This window comes from Choloepus didactylus, chromosome 4 (assembly GCF_015220235.1).
Source record: "Choloepus didactylus isolate mChoDid1 chromosome 4, mChoDid1.pri, whole genome shotgun sequence".
Lineage (NCBI taxonomy): Eukaryota > Metazoa > Chordata > Mammalia > Pilosa > Megalonychidae > Choloepus > Choloepus didactylus.
The window spans coordinates 98,248,193-98,265,162 of record NC_051310.1 but is presented as its reverse complement, the minus strand read 5'-3'; the positions used below and the strand labels follow the sequence as shown (position 1 = coordinate 98,265,162).

At 44.0% G+C, this 16,970-nt stretch overlaps 1 protein-coding gene across 5 annotated transcripts in view; it reads right to left on the bottom strand.

Annotated features, from left to right (window-relative positions):
* Window positions 1-16,041, bottom strand: part of CTXND1 (cortexin domain containing 1) — a 71,685-nt gene extending 55,644 nt beyond the window's left edge. For 2 of the 5 annotated variants that reach the window (XM_037833238.1, XM_037833236.1), the window contains exon 1: window positions 15,484-16,041. The gene's annotated coding sequence lies outside the window, so the exon portion shown is untranslated. Of the gene's footprint in view, window positions 1-14,696; window positions 14,722-15,483 lie in introns of those variants that run through there. The other 3 variants (XM_037833239.1, XM_037833237.1, XM_037833240.1) reach the window with 2 other exon arrangements.
* Window positions 16,042-16,970: the final 929 nt, after the last annotated feature.

The following is a 16,970-nucleotide window of genomic DNA, read 5'->3' as shown; positions in this document are numbered from 1 at the left end:
TCCAGTTTAGCTGTTTCATCTTCTGTGTTTCCTAAATATCTTTCTTTTTCTTTCAAATACCACCTGTTAACATTCTTAGCAATTAATGAGTGAGCAAAGCTGCCTTCGAGTTCTCCTTGACCTTTTGCTCTCTCTCTCTGCTCAGATCTGTCCAACCCAGAACCCTGGAGGCTCTGCCTTCCAAGTCCCTTCTCATTCAGCTCTTCCTTCCCAGGTCCTTCATAAGCACCACAGCATTCTCCCTCCTTACAGTTTCCTGCTGCCAACTCTCCAGCCTATGCCCATAGCAGATAACCATCCCAAATGACTGCATTCATCACCAACTTGCTACCAGTCTCCACTGTCCCCAGGATCAAGTTCAGTCCTTCTGCCTAGCACTGAAGGCTTGCCATGGCCTGGCTCCACCTAAATCTCTCTACTATGAACCCCAATTACAGCCCAGCTGTTCTACACCAGGGCCCCCGAACACGTAGTAATCCCTGCACCTGGAATGTCCAGTCTCACTGACCAGCTAAGGTCTCCAAGTCCTGGCTCCCCTGCCCCTTCCTTCAGGAAGCCTTCCCCAACCTTCCAGTCCCCCTTCAGAGGCATAATTACATGAGGCTAATGGGGCTTAAGTTTCAGGGCCCCTCACTTTCATGGGCCTCTTCCAACACCCTGAGAGATGCCCTAACAATATGTTCACATGGTTGTATATTTCAGTAAAGTTTGCAAAATTAAGCTATACTAACCACACATGATTAAGACTACTGTCTCTTTCTACTCCAATTCTCTGCCACTGGGTACACTTCCCTCCAGGCTAGAGGCCTTCTAGAGACTGTCGGGGCTACATTTAGTTGTGCCAAACAGGATATGTTTATTTAGTCCCCAGCGACTTCAGTATAAAGAGGTTATCTGTGGCAGGGAGCATTCAAACCAAGGTTAGCCTGACTCTGTTGGCTAATGGTCATAAGAATACGTTCTACCGATTTTCGTGTGCTTGGAGATTCATCAAAAGGCCTTTGATTCCTTAATTAAAGGCATGTTAATCTATTTGCGGAGACTTGCCAGTATTTCACTCTGTTTCCCACGGCCCACCTGCTTCCATGTACTTTCTTGCCTCATCACCCACTGAGCCTACCTGGATACCCACTTCCCCAAATTGGGTTCCTCACCTTTGTCTTGCTCACACTCTTCCCTGGGGCTGAAATGGCATAGCCCAGTCATCTCTGCAGCTCTTACTGATTTCCTGCTGGTTTGACATAAAGTACTGACATCCATGAAGAGATGATAAAATTCATAACATACCACTGTAGTGTGGACATCGATGACAACTGAATAATGCATGCCATCAATTCAAAGAGTACAAAAGATTAGTCACTGCCTAAGAAAACTGGAAATGTCCTGAAATCTTACTGCTTATATGAAAATAACTTTGATACAGGTTCCTTCACATATGATAATTTGCATGTCATTATCAATAATAAGTAATGAGCTAAAGGCAATAAAAATCAAAGTTTGATCAACCATGCAAGAGGAAAGAGAGGCAATATTTCTGTTTTCTGTAGAAATGATTTTACTAAATAATTCAACTATGAAGAGGAGATAGAAGAGTGTGCAATCAAAAATGGAGGAATAAAAATGTCATAGACTCCCAGGGGTGTAAATCTCCCTGGCAACGCAGAGTATGACTCCCGGGGATGAATGTGGACCCGGCATCGTGGGACTGAGAGTATCTTCTTGAACAAAAGGGGGATGCAAAATGAGAAGAAATAGTTTCAGTGGCTGAGAGATTCCAAATGGAGTCGAGAGGTCGCTCTGGTGGAAATTCTTATGCACTATATAGATAACACCTCTTAGGCTTTAATGTATTGGAATAGCCAGAAGTAAATACCTGAAACTACCGAACTCCAACCCAGCAGTCTGGACTCCTGAAGACAATTATATAATAATGTAGATTACAAGGGGTGACAGTGTGATTGTGAAGACCTTGTGGATCACAACCCCTTTATCTAGTGTATGCATGAGTGGAGGAATGGGGATAAAAACTAAAGGACAAATGGGGTGGGATGGGGGGATGATTTGGGTGTTCTTTTTTCACTTTTATTTTTTATTCTTGTTCTGGTTCTTTCTGATGTAAGGAAAATGTTCAGAGATAGATTGTGGTGATGAACGCATAACTATGTTATCATACTGTGGACAGTGGATTGTATATCATGGATGATTGTATGGTGTCTGAATGTATTTCAATAAAACTGAATTTAATTAAAAAAAAAATGTCATAGAAGTAGGCCAAGCAGGTAATTAACAAAAAATGCTAATTTTTATAGATTTTGTGATGTCTGGGATAATTTTATCATTTTATTATTTGTAATTTGCTGTGATTTATTTTCTCATTCTAAGTAAAGATTCACTTTTGTATTTGCTTTTGTTTTTGTAATTTTGTATTATTTTATTAAGGAGGGAGGGCTCCTCAAATCACATAAGTGTTAGGGCCCATAAAACCTGGATCTGTCTTGTCCCTTGTCCCAAGTAGGACCAAGTGTTTCTTTTTTGTACTTTCTATATGTCATTCTTGTTGTGCCTGTTCTTTCGGACATTCCAGATGGGGCATGGCTTAGATTTCCCACTAAATTGAACCATGAGCCTGCAGTCTTTGTTAAATCATACTGCACACTTGACTTAATGATGTGTTCCCTGCCAACACCCTACACACCCACCAAATAAAAAGCTCTTAGCAATGGAATCAATTCCTAATCACTGAGCAAAGTGAAAGATCTCTCTACGAAGACTCCCTTCTGGAAGTCCTGAGAACTTTCATGACATCTGTTAAGGAGAACAGATTTTAGAAGCTAATTTGCCTTACTGATTCATTGATAACAGCTCTTTAAAATATATCTGTTTCATGGAGAAACTTTGTACGAGATATAAAAATGGGTGGCAAATGTCACATTCACGTGAAAATAAATCCAGTGAATGAAAGCTCAAGTAGCAGTTAACAAGGGGCATTATTTTCTGATAACCAGGCAGCAGTTTGATTCCAAATCCGTCTAGCCAGCAAGGTACCTGGAAAGCCTGGGACCTGGAGAAGTCCTCAGGAGAAACCTGGCTTATTCCACCTTTCAGTCCTGCTCTGTGCCAGGTTCTGAGGGGAGCCCACTGGGGAGACAAACTCTACAGGTTAAAAAGTGCTGCAATACAGCAAATAACAGCTGCTGTTCATGGCATCCTAAATATTGGGTGTACGCTCACTGCTCTGTCACCATGGCCTTGTAAGGGAAGTCTTGTTACCTTAGATTATTATCAAAGAAATCAAGGCAATCACCAAGCCAGCAGCGACCAAGAGACAGAGCTGGAAGTGAACCCACGTCTATGGGCAGCAAAGCTCCTGGATGTGACCACTCACCGGGACCCCAAGTCAGGGCTCAGGGGTGCAGGGCAGGAGGAGTCCTGCAGGGGGGTCATTCCAGAAGGTTTCACAAGAAGGGATCTGAGGCTGGCTTGGGAGAATACAAGTAGGGTTTGGATGAAAGGAAGACAGCAGGAAAGGCAATCCAGTTTGACACTTCAGATTTCCTATGAGGAATGGGTACTCTAGGTAAGAGTCTGCTTTCTCTCTTTCCCTTCCTTTTCCTCCCCTCCCCTCCCTTTCTTTCCCCTCTTGCCTCCTTCCTCTCATTTTCTCATGTATTCTGTTCCAATAATCCTGTTTCCCAACCACCATATGGGCAGTTCCTGCTTCCTTGCCTTTGTTCATATAGATAGACCCTTCTGCATCTAAGAATGAGGATGCCCTTAGAAAGTCTTTCCAGGCCAAGTTTACACCTCGCCTCCTCTGATCTGAATTGAGGACCACTCTCTTCTTCCTAATACCCTTGGCTTCAAGCTGTGCTGTGTTCTTGCATATGAAGGGTTCGGCAGCCATGTGCCCACTTGAGGGCAGGTCCGTCCACTCACCGCTGCCCCTCTGGTCTGGTGGAGAGTGGGGACTCAGTCTATGTGTGTAGTGAGGACAGCACCCCCTGCCCCGCAATCTACTCTTCTCCCACAGGCCCTTGTGACTGCAGAGATGGCAAGTAACCTCCGAGACCAGCCGTGGGACCTCTGTGCTCACCCACAGAGAGCAGAGCTGTTTGTTGGACCACCTTCCTTTCCACTCACAGCACAATAGCAAAGCCAGGAGGCCCGATGATCAGGATTTTCCGAAATCCATAACGCCGAGCCTATGCCTGGATGCCTGCCTGCGCAGATTGGGGAAGGAGGAGCAGAAGTACCAAAGTCAAGTTCTTCCCGTCATGCCAGTAAAGAACACAGATGCGCAAAATGATAATAAGCCCCTTCTTCTGTCTAGATTCACCATCTGAAGCATTTTCACATCCATATCCTACTTCTTCATTCCATAACTTCCCTGTGAGTTGATGAGGAAACTGAGGCTCAGCAAGGGGACCTGATGTAGGCAGGTAACTCTGTGAATCTATCATATTATTTATTGCATAGGTTGAGAAGATTTTGGGGTGACCCTAAAGACAGAAAGGCTGCACTTTAACCTGCATCATGTTTACTCCATTTTCCAAGAAGGATGGGCAGCTTAGTAAGAGGACTGTATTTTAGGAAAAGCGAAGAACTGTCCTTGTTGAAGATAGGGTTGTCTCTACACTGAGTCCATGCAGAAGGTGGTGCCAAATAGTGGTGCCAAGCGGACTGTCAGCGAGGACTGGTCCTGCCCACCAGGGGTGGTTTTGAACAGTTCTGGCCACAATAGCTAATGAATCAGACCCAGACATGCCCTCTGGGGTTGCCAACAAAGGTGACACAAGTAACTAGGAGTTTCATTTCTAATAAGTTTCCCAGTGATGCTGATGCTGCTGGCCCGGGAGCCCTGTGGGCTGGGTCTTTTCTGCAGAGAAAGGCAAGTTCAGCCCTAACACTATTAGCTCTGTACACCATGCCAAGCACTTTCAGGTGCACAATCTCATCTGTATTCCAGTAGCCTCTATGAGAGAGAGTGTAAGGGGTAACAGTAGGGGCTGGAGCTAGGCTTTGGGTTTTGAATCCTAGCCTGAATCACATTTACCAGCAATGTGAGTTGGGCAAATTATTTAACCTCTCTGTGCCTCAGTTTCCTCATTGGTAAATGGTGGTGATGATCAGAGGACCAGCCTCAGAGAGTCAGTGTGAAGACTGGATGAGTTATTTCACACAAAGCATGAGGACACTGAGCATGACACATAGTGAGCACAATACGAACAATGGCTGCTATTATTCTGTCCCTCTATACAGTTAAGGACACGTAGCCAAGCAGTTTGGATGGACAGGCAGGTGTAACTCAGGTGTGGACACCTGGCAGCCTCAGTGCTGCAGGCATCCCACCCCTCTGGGCTCTGACCCCAACCAGCCTCACCAGGCATGCTGCCCATGACCCTCTGTGTTCACCTAAGGATGGAAATAACCACTTTTCCCTAAGAGCCTGTTCTGGTCATTTCTTACTGTGTAACTTAGCACCCCAGACTTAGTGGTGTAAATAACAATCATTTATGTTGCATACAAATCTGGAGGTTGACTGGGCTCAGCTGGGAGGTTCTTGCTCAGGGATCTCTCACTTGTCCCCTGTCCCTATCCACAGTGTTCTTAAGGACACTGATTTGCCGAGTTCTGAGGTCTCCTTTAGCTCCAGTAGATGCCAACCCTGGGGAAAATGTTTGGTTTTCATGTGTGGGTCAGTTATTGTGTCTTTTTACTCCTATGAAATTTCCCTGCTGGCTTCTACAACCAGATTCCAAATGCAGAAGGCAAGAGGCTAGGGCCCAGCCCTTCCTCCTCATAACCACTAGTAGGTATCAGAAGGGCTCGTGTGTGAGAGAAGGAATCCTACTGCTGTGGCCATTGGCACACAGTCAGGTTAATGGTCTTTGGAAGTCAGGCCATTAGGAAGACATGTAGAGACCCCACTGAATGGTGTGCTTTTTATCAGCTATATTGGAGAGATGCTGGAAGTAGTTATGTTAGAGGAGATAATGCCTCACATGGAGTTGTACACAGTTTAAATAGAGTTCTGATGCCTTGAGAGCTAAGGAAGTGGTATATTAAATTTATAGGACTTTAATACCTTCCCAGGTAAAAAGTGGATGGGGACTGTGCCAGTTTGGATGTATTATGTCCCCCAAAATGCCATGTTCTTTAATGCAATCTTGTGGGGGCAGATGGATTAGTGTTGATTAGATTGGAACCTATTGATTGAATGTTTCCATGGAGATGTGACTCAATCAACTAAGGGGAAGACCTTTGATTGGTTAATTTCCATGGAGGTGTTACTCCACCCATTCAGGGTAGGTCTTAGTTAAATCACTGAAGCCACATAAAAGAGCTGACAAACAGAAGGAACTCAGAGCAACTGTGAGTGACATTTTGGAGATGGCCGTTGAAAGCAGACTTATGCTAGTTCAGAGTGTGCCTGGGAGAAACTAAAAGAACATCCCTAGATGACTAGAGGAAAACGTCCTGGGAGAAAGCCATTTTGAAACCAGAACCCTGGAGCAGATGCCAGCCAAGTGCCTGGGCCTTTCCAGCTGACAGAGGTTTCTTCACTGAAGGTGCTCTATTATTGATGCCTTAATTTGGACACTTTATGGTTTTAGGACTATAACTCTGTAACCAAATAACCCCCCTTTATAAAAGTCAATCCATTTCTGGTATTTTGCATAATGGCAGCATTAGCAAACCAGAACAGGGACCAACATCAGAATGTAAAACAAAACAGAAATTGCGCTGGTTTGGATGTATTATGTCCCCCAAAATGCCATTATCTTTGAGACAGTCTTGTGTGGGCAGGAAACGTATTGGTGTTGATTGGGTTGGAGACTTTTGATTGGATGTTTCTATGGAGAGGTGATCACTTAACTGTGGGCAAGATCTTTCACTGGATAATTTCCATGGAGGTGTTACCCCACCCATTCACCATGGGCCTTGATTAGTTTACTAGAGCACTATATAAGCTCAGCCAGAAGGAGCGAGCTTGCTACAGCCAAGAGGGACACTTTGAAGAACACACAGGAGCTGAGAGAGGAGCTGCAGATGAGAGAAGGTTTGAAGATGGCCATTGAAAGCAGACTCTTGCCCCAAAGAAGCTAAGAGAGGACAAACAGCCCAAGAACAACTAAGAGTGACATTTTTGAGGAACTGAAGCCTAGAGAGGAACATCCTGGGAGAAAGACATTTTGAAACCAGAACTTGGAACAGACACCAGCCACGTGCCTTCCCAGCTAACAGAGGTTTTCCGGATGCCATTGGCCATCCTCCAGTGAAGGTACCCAATTGTTGATGTGTTACCTTGGACACTTATGGCCTTAAGACTGTAACTGTGTAACCAAATAAACGCCCTTTATAAAAGCCAATCCATTTCTGGTGTTTTGCATTCTGGCAGCGTTAGCAAACTAGAACAGAAACCCTCCAAATATTCTCCATAAACAAAACTAAAAGGCAAATGAGAAACTTGGAATATATTTGCCATAAAGATAGATGAGATGTTAATATTTTTAATATATAAAGATCTTTCATAAACCAACACAAAAAAGTGACCCACTGAATAAACAAAGGACCTGAACAGATAATCCATGAAAGAAGAACTATGAATGGCTAATAAATATTATGAGAAAGTTCAATTTTTCTAGTCATCAAAGAAGTAAAACTTAAATCATCAATGGAATTTCACTTCTTGCCTATCAAATTACAACAATAGCAAATGAAATAAAACAGTGTTGGTTGGAGTGTTGGAGAAAAGATATGAAATATATATCAAAACCTTTAAAATAGTCATACTTTTTAATCCAGCAATTCCATGTCTTTAGGGAATAAATAAGGAAGCTGACAGAAAAAGAAGGGTACCAGAAGTTCATCACAATTTCCATTAAAAAATGGGAAAATTGAAAACACCCTAGGTGAGTAATTAACGGGCTGACTGGGTTACAAATATGGCCGTTCAAAGATGAAATATTATTAAACTGTTAAAGAATAATAAGTGATTTAGAAAATGCTTATAATGTACCATAAAGTGAAATTAACAGGTGTGAATGTATAATATGATTCTAATTTTGTAAGAAAAAATAGCAACAAAAAGGTCTGTATAAGCACGGGAAAAACTGGAGGAAATACATCAAAATGATAGTTATGTGTCTGGGATCATGAGTAGTTGTGATTTTTTTTTCTTTTATATTTTTCAGTATTTTCCCAAACTTCTACAAAGTACATTCAAACTTCTATTATCAGAAAATATTTTGTCAGAAAAAATTCGTTTAAAAATAGATGGTAAACACATTTGTTGCTTTGATTGCTCAGAATGCAGCCACTAAACTGTTAAAATCTCTGACCTCCAAAGAAGTAAATTATCTGTAATTCCAGAGTTCACTTTATATCAAGGTAAACAAACAAACAAAAAAAGACATAAGACAGATCAAAGATTAACAGGAAGAATCTTCCTAACGTAGATTCAAACCGGAGTAATTCCGACTTTTTAAAGGAACATTGTTTAAAATACCCAATCCCATCGGACTTGGAAACACAGTGGTTTCTTTCTAGATACCGGCTCGGCTCTTTGTCTTTCTCTGACCTTCCAGGGTTGGTAAAACGAAAATTGGGGCCACATCAGCCTGGACAGCAGAGCAGTGCTGACAGCCGACTGTGCTGTGACTTTTGTGGACAGCAAGAAATTATGAAATGCCCTTGTGTGAAGCTTGGTGTGGGAGTTAATGTTATTTCTCTTTAGGTCAGAAGGGGAAAGAGGGCGTTCATTTTTCTGTCCAAACAGAATGAGCTGTGGATTTTGGGGGATTCGGAGATTAACTCAGGCACGTGTGGAAACTGCTAATTTCCCTGCAGGCTGGGTCAGTGATTCTCAAATTTTAGATTCTAAACTTTAGAGTGCCTTATAATCTCTCTCAGTGCTTGTTAAAAATGTACCTTCCCAGCTTTGACCCAGAATTCTGACTCAGGAATTCAGGGTTGGACCCCTGAATCTGTATTTTAATATGATCCTCTGAGGTCATTCTTGGAGAATTTCTGCTACATTCCTATAGTGTAAGTTAAGTTCCTAAAAATCAGAGTTAGATTCCACTCACATCTCCCCAGGCCTTCTGTGTGACAAGGATGACAACGGTTAATTTCACATACTCTCTGCAAGCCCCTCCCAAGCTTAGGAGGTCACCATTCCTGTCTCCATTTTATTGATGAGAAAATGTGGCACAGAATACTGGTCACACAGCTGTAAGTGGTGGAGTCAAGATTTGACCCAGGTCAGGGGAATTTGATAACCAGGGGCCCTCGTGTTCCCATCTATTTGTAAGAAGCACTTTTCCTAAATTGTCCCTCATCCCTTACCACCTCTGCTTATGAAGCGCCTCTAAGAGGGTTCCTTTTGTCTTGTGAGCACAGTCAAAGGGTTACATTAAAAGGACATTGGCTGCAGGCCTCCACTGGAGGCAGAGTTCTTTTCTTGGGGTCATGGGTGATGGACAGCTCCTCTGTATGGGGGTGGGAGGAGGTAGGATGAGAAGTCCATTCTCCATACTGATCAGACCCCTGGACCCTGCATGTCCTCCCTCCCTGTGCTCACACAGGTACCCATTATCTTCCTGAGGAGTGTCCCAACAATGACAGAAATTGCTGAATAAGAAGACAAATTTTAGGAGATTTCAATTTCACTGGCATGTTTGTTGATTGACAATAATGCATTTGTTTGCTTGCAGACGTGGTCACTGAGAAGAGACAGGCATTTTCACAGCTGTTTGCTAAAGGAAGCAACTTTTCTCTCTCTGCAGACAGATAGGAATGAATATATTAATATTTTATCTAGGGCTCAGGGGAGGGGGTACATGCTCTGATCACCACTGGAAAATCTGCCTTAGGGCCGACAAGGAACCCAAGTCACTTCCTGGGAGTGGAGTCAAGAATGTCCATCTGCCAAGTCAATTGTTCCAATGAAGAAGACAGCCTCTCCCACCCACAGTCAATAAGAGAGGGAGACAGATCTTTTTCTGAGGGAGAGGTCCTCTTGGAAGCTGAACAGCTGCACTTTGGATGGAGGATTGGTTGGCAGGTACATCATGCCCTCCGGGGACGTAGTGCTTGTGGCTGTCCCATGCATGGGGCAACATGAGTCAACTCCAGCCAATTATGAGAAGGACTCAGAGGCTTCATTCTGGTCCATGGGAAAGAGTGTCGTGATTGATTAGCAATGTCTGCTGTGGGCAAGGGAGGGAGGTGTGACAGCACATGTGCCATTGATTTGCTCTCCTGGCCCAACAAGGTCAACTTGAAGCTCCACAGCTAGCCCTTCATGATCTGCCCCCCTTTTCCAGGCTCATTTCTCTCAATATACCCTCCCAGTGTTCTTCATCCATCCATATAAACTCACTGTTTTCTGAACACACTAGCTTCTGGTGCCTCTATATCTTTGCACATGATAGTTCACTTGTCTCGAGTAGCTTACTCTGCTAAGAGAGTCCTCGTCTTCCTTGAAACCTGCTCAGATCTCAGCTCCTCTGTGCTGCCTTGTTGATAGCTCACCAGGTGGCATTCCTCACCCACCCTCTCCTACTTGCCTCCAACATACCTTCCATCTCCTTTTCCCATAGGAATTACACTGCACCATGATGGTGGGTCTTTTTTCTCACTAACTTGATTGCAAACTTCTTGAAAGCAGGGTCACTGATCTAGCAACTTTGCATTCCCAACACTCAACACTTATTAGGCCCCAAGTTCATTGACGATCACAAGAAGAGGTGCTCACTGCGGCCTCCTAGAACACAAGGAGAACTGCCTGAGCCAGGAAGAAACCAGTGAAGCCAGAGGGGCCACTTGGTGGCTATAAATGCCAACCCCTGGATGACACACAGATGTCATCACACCTGCCAACCATGGTCAACTTGTCATGGCCTCCTGGTACATGACAACCCATGTCCATATTCATGGCCATGGAAACAGCTTCACAGATCAATCACCCATGTCTGCCACGAACCTGGAATGCAGAAGTGGGGGGACAATTCACTGCCTTTTCTGACCTTGTTTCAATCTCCCCGGGGGGACCCAGGGTTCCTTCCCTTTGCGCCATCCTGAGGACAGGGATGGAATGCCACTTTGGAGTCCACAAGCTTCTACTGGGACACAGGTTCTCGGAGTCAGGTTTTTTAGAGGAAGGTCTTTAGAGGAAGGACACAAGCGGCCCAGGGCCGTGCCTCCCAACTGGGGGCAGGCACACCACCATGAGTGTCGGGGCTGGGGCCTGGGTGGAAGGCGCTTCTTCCCAGAGTGGTGCAGCACGGGGCTGCCTTGCTTTACAAGAAAACAGAGGTGCATTGTGGAGTAGAATAAAAATTCCCATAAATACAGAATATAAGCTATATACTGAGTATGAAATGTTTGCCTTGAGGCCAATCATTTAGACCGACCCCAGGGTCGCCTTCTCTCCTCTGTCATTAGTAGATCTCAGTGAGAAAGCCTGAGTGGGAAAATGCTATTTCTTTGTATTTCTCCGGCTGTGCCTGTCACTGCCATCTGAGCGGTTAGACCTTGAGGGCCAAGTGGTGATGTGGGCCCTGAGGAAAGGGCAGGGAGTCTCCTGAGCTGCTTGACTAGACCTTAAATGAGGGATAAAAGCTGCCCTGGCATAAAGGGATAATAAGAGATTTCAACAATTTTATATCAATAAATTCAACAACTTAGATGAAAGACACCAATTTTAAAAACTGACTGAAGAATAGAAAATCTAAATCACCCTGTATATTTACGTTAGAAATAGAATTTGTAATTAAAAATCTTCCTCCACACTCCAAGTCTTGATGGCTTCAGTGATGAATTCTATCAACAATCCTATGCAAACCCAGAAAACAGAGGCAGTAGGAACACCTGCCAGTTCATTTTAGGAGGCCAGCATTTTCTTGATACCCAAAACAGACAAGGACATTATAAGACAAGTAAACCATAGACCAATATCATTTGTGAACCTAGAAAAAGGGTGGTGGCACCAGGTAGACGTGTCTGTCCCCAGTGGAAGTATGATGAGAAATTATGGTACTAGAAGAAATGCACCTTGTACGTGGACGCCTAGTGAAGCAGAGGGGGGATCCCATGGGAGTGAATTTGTTAATGAGCTCACATGACTCCCTCCCCACCACTCAAGGGTGAGACTTTGAGAAAGTCAGTAGATCCTGCAAGAGTGGGTGGGAACAAGAGACAATGAAATTGTGTTGTCATTTATTTCCATGTGTTAATAAGATCTGGAAAACGTGGATTTTATCAATGGAATGTATACATTACAATGAAACTAGGATTTCAAGAACTGTTAGGCATGAAATAATTTTGCGCCCAAAATATAAAATAAAAGCTATTGGAAATATATTTTTTAAAAAAAGAAAAGAAAAAGCTGTCCTGGGCCAGCAACTGGGGCAGGAAAATGCTAAAGGGGTTTAAAGTCAAAGCTGTAGGAACAGTGAAGAACATTCATTTGTGCAGAAGCCTTTCTCTGCTGCAGGGGCCTTTTAAAAGCTTGCACCTAAGGGGTGTGTGATGGGCTGGGGATTCTGGTATCCTAAAATAATTTCTCCCCATCTGTTATATAGGCCTCCTATGATTCCCTTGGAATAAGTTCCACCAGGGGCACAGAAGAGACCTTCCTGAGAATGTCCATCTGCAGAGATGTCTGTTCAAGGACACACAAAGGACATCTATTAAGCATCAGTGTCCACAGACACTGGAAGTGATAAGAACAGACCATGGAAGGGAATGGTTAACAAGGACTATCATTTGTAAAGCGCCTATTAACACCCTAGGCTCTCTGCCATACATTATCACCCTTAATTCCTGTAACAACCCAGCAAGGAAGGTAATATTTCCCTAAGAGTATAAATGGGGAAACCGAGTCTCTCATGGAATGAGTAGCTTCCACAAGGGAACAATACTAGCTATGACCACTTAGCAAGGGGCCACTCCCTAAGCCCAAAAGACAAATTATCTCATTTAATTTAATTCTCACTAAACAGCTGGTAATGAGTTACACGCAGCTACAATTTTATTTGAGTACCAACTTTGTATCAACAAATGTTTTCCATTGAGCAACATATGCATTGTACCATTTGTTGTACAATGTTAGGTAAAACAAATCAGGTGAGAAGAACATAGTCTTCCAAATCAGACAACCCTGGTTAGAAATCCCTTCTCTCCTATCCTGTATTAAACTTGGGTAATTCAAAATGCTTCTCTGATTATTAGTTTCTCATTTGGAAAATGGGGATAATAGTTGTTATTCTGTGAGAGCATAGCTACAATGCTTAGCATACAGTAAGTGCTTAATAAATGAAACTGTTAAGTATCGATTTTACCCAAGTTCTACAAATGAGAGCTCAAAATTGTACTTGCTTAAGGTAATTTGGCTAGTGGCAGTGCCAGAACAAAATGTTGATCCTTTTGATGCAAGGGCCAGAGTTCATTTCACCTGTGTACACAAGAGAATTGATTTACACAAAGCTCGTCCTGAGTCATTGGGAAATGTAGAAATTCCCATTAGCCAGATCTCTGAAGGTGGGAAGCATGGAATGCATTTTAGGAATATTTCCTTCCAAAACAGTTCAAATATTTGAAAATGTTGTCACTTTTAAGAGTGAACTTCAGTGATGTCAAAAATTTACTCACATGGACCCATTTCCAAGCCTATAGCAAATGCCAAAACTCAGAGCTATTATTATTATGGCCATCCTCCACACTAGAGATTATTAGAAGCCTTAACCTCCAAGTCTTGGAGCCTTGTCTATTTTATAGACACTGTTCTTTTTATTGTGGCCAGACAGAATCATTTAAGGTCATTTTCCTTAATGCAATTTCAGTTTCCACTTAAGTCGTGGAAACAGCATTTTGAATATGAATGACACTATAAACAAACCACATAGGTGCTCTAGATTTTGAATCTTTGCTGTGATAGCTTGGCTGAAGAGCATAAATATTGGTTTGAGGACGATTAACCAGTAAAGCGGTAATGGAATGGCTGCCTCTTTCATGGACACACTAAGCACATAAAATGAAGAGACAAGCAGTTCTCTAAGTCACAACTTAGCTGTCATGAATTTCTAGTTGAAATAATTTTGCAGATTAATTAGGTTAACACTCCTAAAAAAAACTCCTTTCCACTTTAACCCTATTTATTTTAAATATATGTTTTAAATTCTAACTGCCAGAAATTTGCTAGGATTTGCAATACTGGTTTGAATTCAGAAAACACATTATATTTTATGCATTCCATTACTTGAGTGTCATTCAGATATAACCAATATGAATAGGAAAAGTGATAGGGAAATTAATCTTTGGGAATGAGAATATATTAATGCAAAGATCACAAAGAATTAATGAATAGCTTACCCATATTTTCTCTTTTGTAGAAACATAAAGTCATTTGTTTCAGTTTTGCAAGGTAAGATTTTTAGGCACATTTTCCCCCTAATATGTTCTCAAAGGAGACACACAGCTTAGACTGAGCTATCCCTAAAAATGTTGCCTTAAGCAAAATCCAATTTGCAAATCACAACTAGGGCCACTGGTTGTTTGTCTTTGTAATGTTCTAAATCCACTCTGAAGATCTGCAAAGTTATTATAGTTTATCTCAAGAGTCAGCTTGTAGAAGGACAGTGAAGTACAGCAGCCTCTAATAACAGACACCCTAATGGACTCAGACATTTTACCGTGTAGGAGGAAGACTGCAGCATAATGTCAAGCCAGATCCCACGATATCTGGTTGGAAGTGGGAAGCTCAGGAAAACCCACAAGAATGAGGAGAACCTGCAAGTTGATGCCGATGTGGGTTAACATGGACTCTCTCCCAGGGAGGGCAGCCTGGAGGCGGTGCCAGGCATTTGTTTTCTGGGTCCAAAGCCACATCCTTACAGGCTATTGTGACCCTTAATTGTGCATCTAGTCAGCAGATGCAGCCCCTGGTCTTTCTTGACAGTCTTTTCTTTCCAGAACTTTCCTTGTGGGAACAGACCCTATTATCAAATTCAGCTACATAATACATTCCCAGAGCCATTCCCCACGTCTACACTGGGATGTTCAGGCTGTTTGCAGATTAGAACAAAATCCAACCCAGACATGACATTTCTTTAGAAACGCTGCCACTAACAGAACTTTTCCCAGAAGTTACATCGATTGTGACCTTCATCAGCTACACTAAGAAAAATCTGGTTTATATTACTATCAGCCACAAGAAGAGATTGATTTCAGGCACTGAACTTGGCAAGAAGGAATTCCTAACTTTGATTCTGTTTCAATTCACACTCCGGAACCACTCCACTAAGAGGTGCCGGGGACCCCCAAGTGCGGAGGTAATGGCTCAATGTAGCTGCCGGCCCTGTCTGCAGCCCAGCACACCTCTCTCCCAGGTTTGTTGAGACAGGGGCCCCGCAGCCTAAGTGGTGCTGCTGCAACCCGGAGCGCGGTGCGGCTGCCACCAAGGCAACCCCAGGCTGTTACCTGCCGGCGCGCGTCTAGACCTGCAGCTCACAGAGGCGAGCCCCGGCGCTCAGTGCCGCAGAGGAGGGGATCCCGGCCCGGGTGCCCACGCGACTCCCCTCGCTGCAGCGGCTGGGTTAGGCTGGATCTCAGCGAGCACAAGCTCCGTCTGCGGCTGGGGACTCGAGCGGCGCCCTCGCAGCGCCCTGGAAGCTGCGCCCCAGCCCAGCGGGCACCGTGGAGTCGGTGCCGGGAAGCTCCCGCAGCCCTTACCTGGCGCGGCCCGTCCCGTGCGCCCGGGAGCCCCTGGCCGGGAGGGCTCGGAGCCTGCGGCGGGCGCGGGTCCCTCGCTGCGGCGCTTCCCGGAGCCGGGGGCGCAGGGCGCGGGGGGCGCTGCCCAGGCCCGGCTGCGGCTGAGTCAGCGCCCCGGCGACCGGCGAGAGAGAGGGGGTTCTGAGCGGAGCCGCGGCCGCGCCGGCATTTTAAAGGCGAGGCAACTGGATGCTGTTCAAGCGGCAACGCGGGAGAAACTTCAGCCCCCGGGGCAGGAACGCAGGCGGCGCGGGGACGGGGCCAGGAGCCCCTCGCAGGCGCGCAAACTACTCCAGTAAGCTCTTGAAAAACATTTCCTCCAGGTGCCTCCTTCACGGTAAACACCTCTCAGAGCATCCGCCTGCCTTGTGCTTAATAGAGAGCAGAGACATTCCCATAAAAGTCGGGAGCAAAATCAGGAGGCCAGCCACCGCCATCGGTATTCAACGGGCTCAGAAAGCCTGTGGTCAATGTATATAGACAAGAGAAGGAAATAAAAAGTAAAAATATTAGAGTTATTTCCCTGTCCAGGGCTCAGAGAGATGCTCTCTGAAAATGGAAAGCAAAGGAAAAACGATTACTGTTTGCAGCAGATGCGATTGTCCAGCTGAAAACACAAGGGGATCAACTGAAGAGTAATTGAAGTAATTAAGTGTTTTCTGATAAACTGGCAGGTTACAAAATAAACATCCTAAATCAATTATGGTCTTATGTACTTACTAACCAGTTAGAAAAGAGAATGAAAAATCCCATTATCACTAATAACAAAACCAACAACAAATAATAATATAAACACACCAGAGAATGTGTTCTACTACTTATAAAAACAAACAAACACCTTCTATTTTCTACTGGGGGGACTCAAGAAGACTTGAATCTCTTAAGATACAAGCCTTATTCTTGAACAAGGAGAAGTAAACATACCCCTATCACTTTCAAATTCCGAGTAGGATTTTCTTTTTAACTTAATGATCCTAGGTCTCATCTGGAAGAATAGAGACCAGCCTAGAAAATGATAAGGAAGAGTATAAGGGAAACCAGACTTGCTAGATATAAAATGAAGGAACACATGCATGAGTGAGTGAACAAATAAAATACAACATTGAGTGCTTACTATTCAAGGAAGTGCTTTTCATGTGTTAATGCATTTTATTCATCACGGCACCCTTATGAAGGATGTCCAACATTGCAGCCAT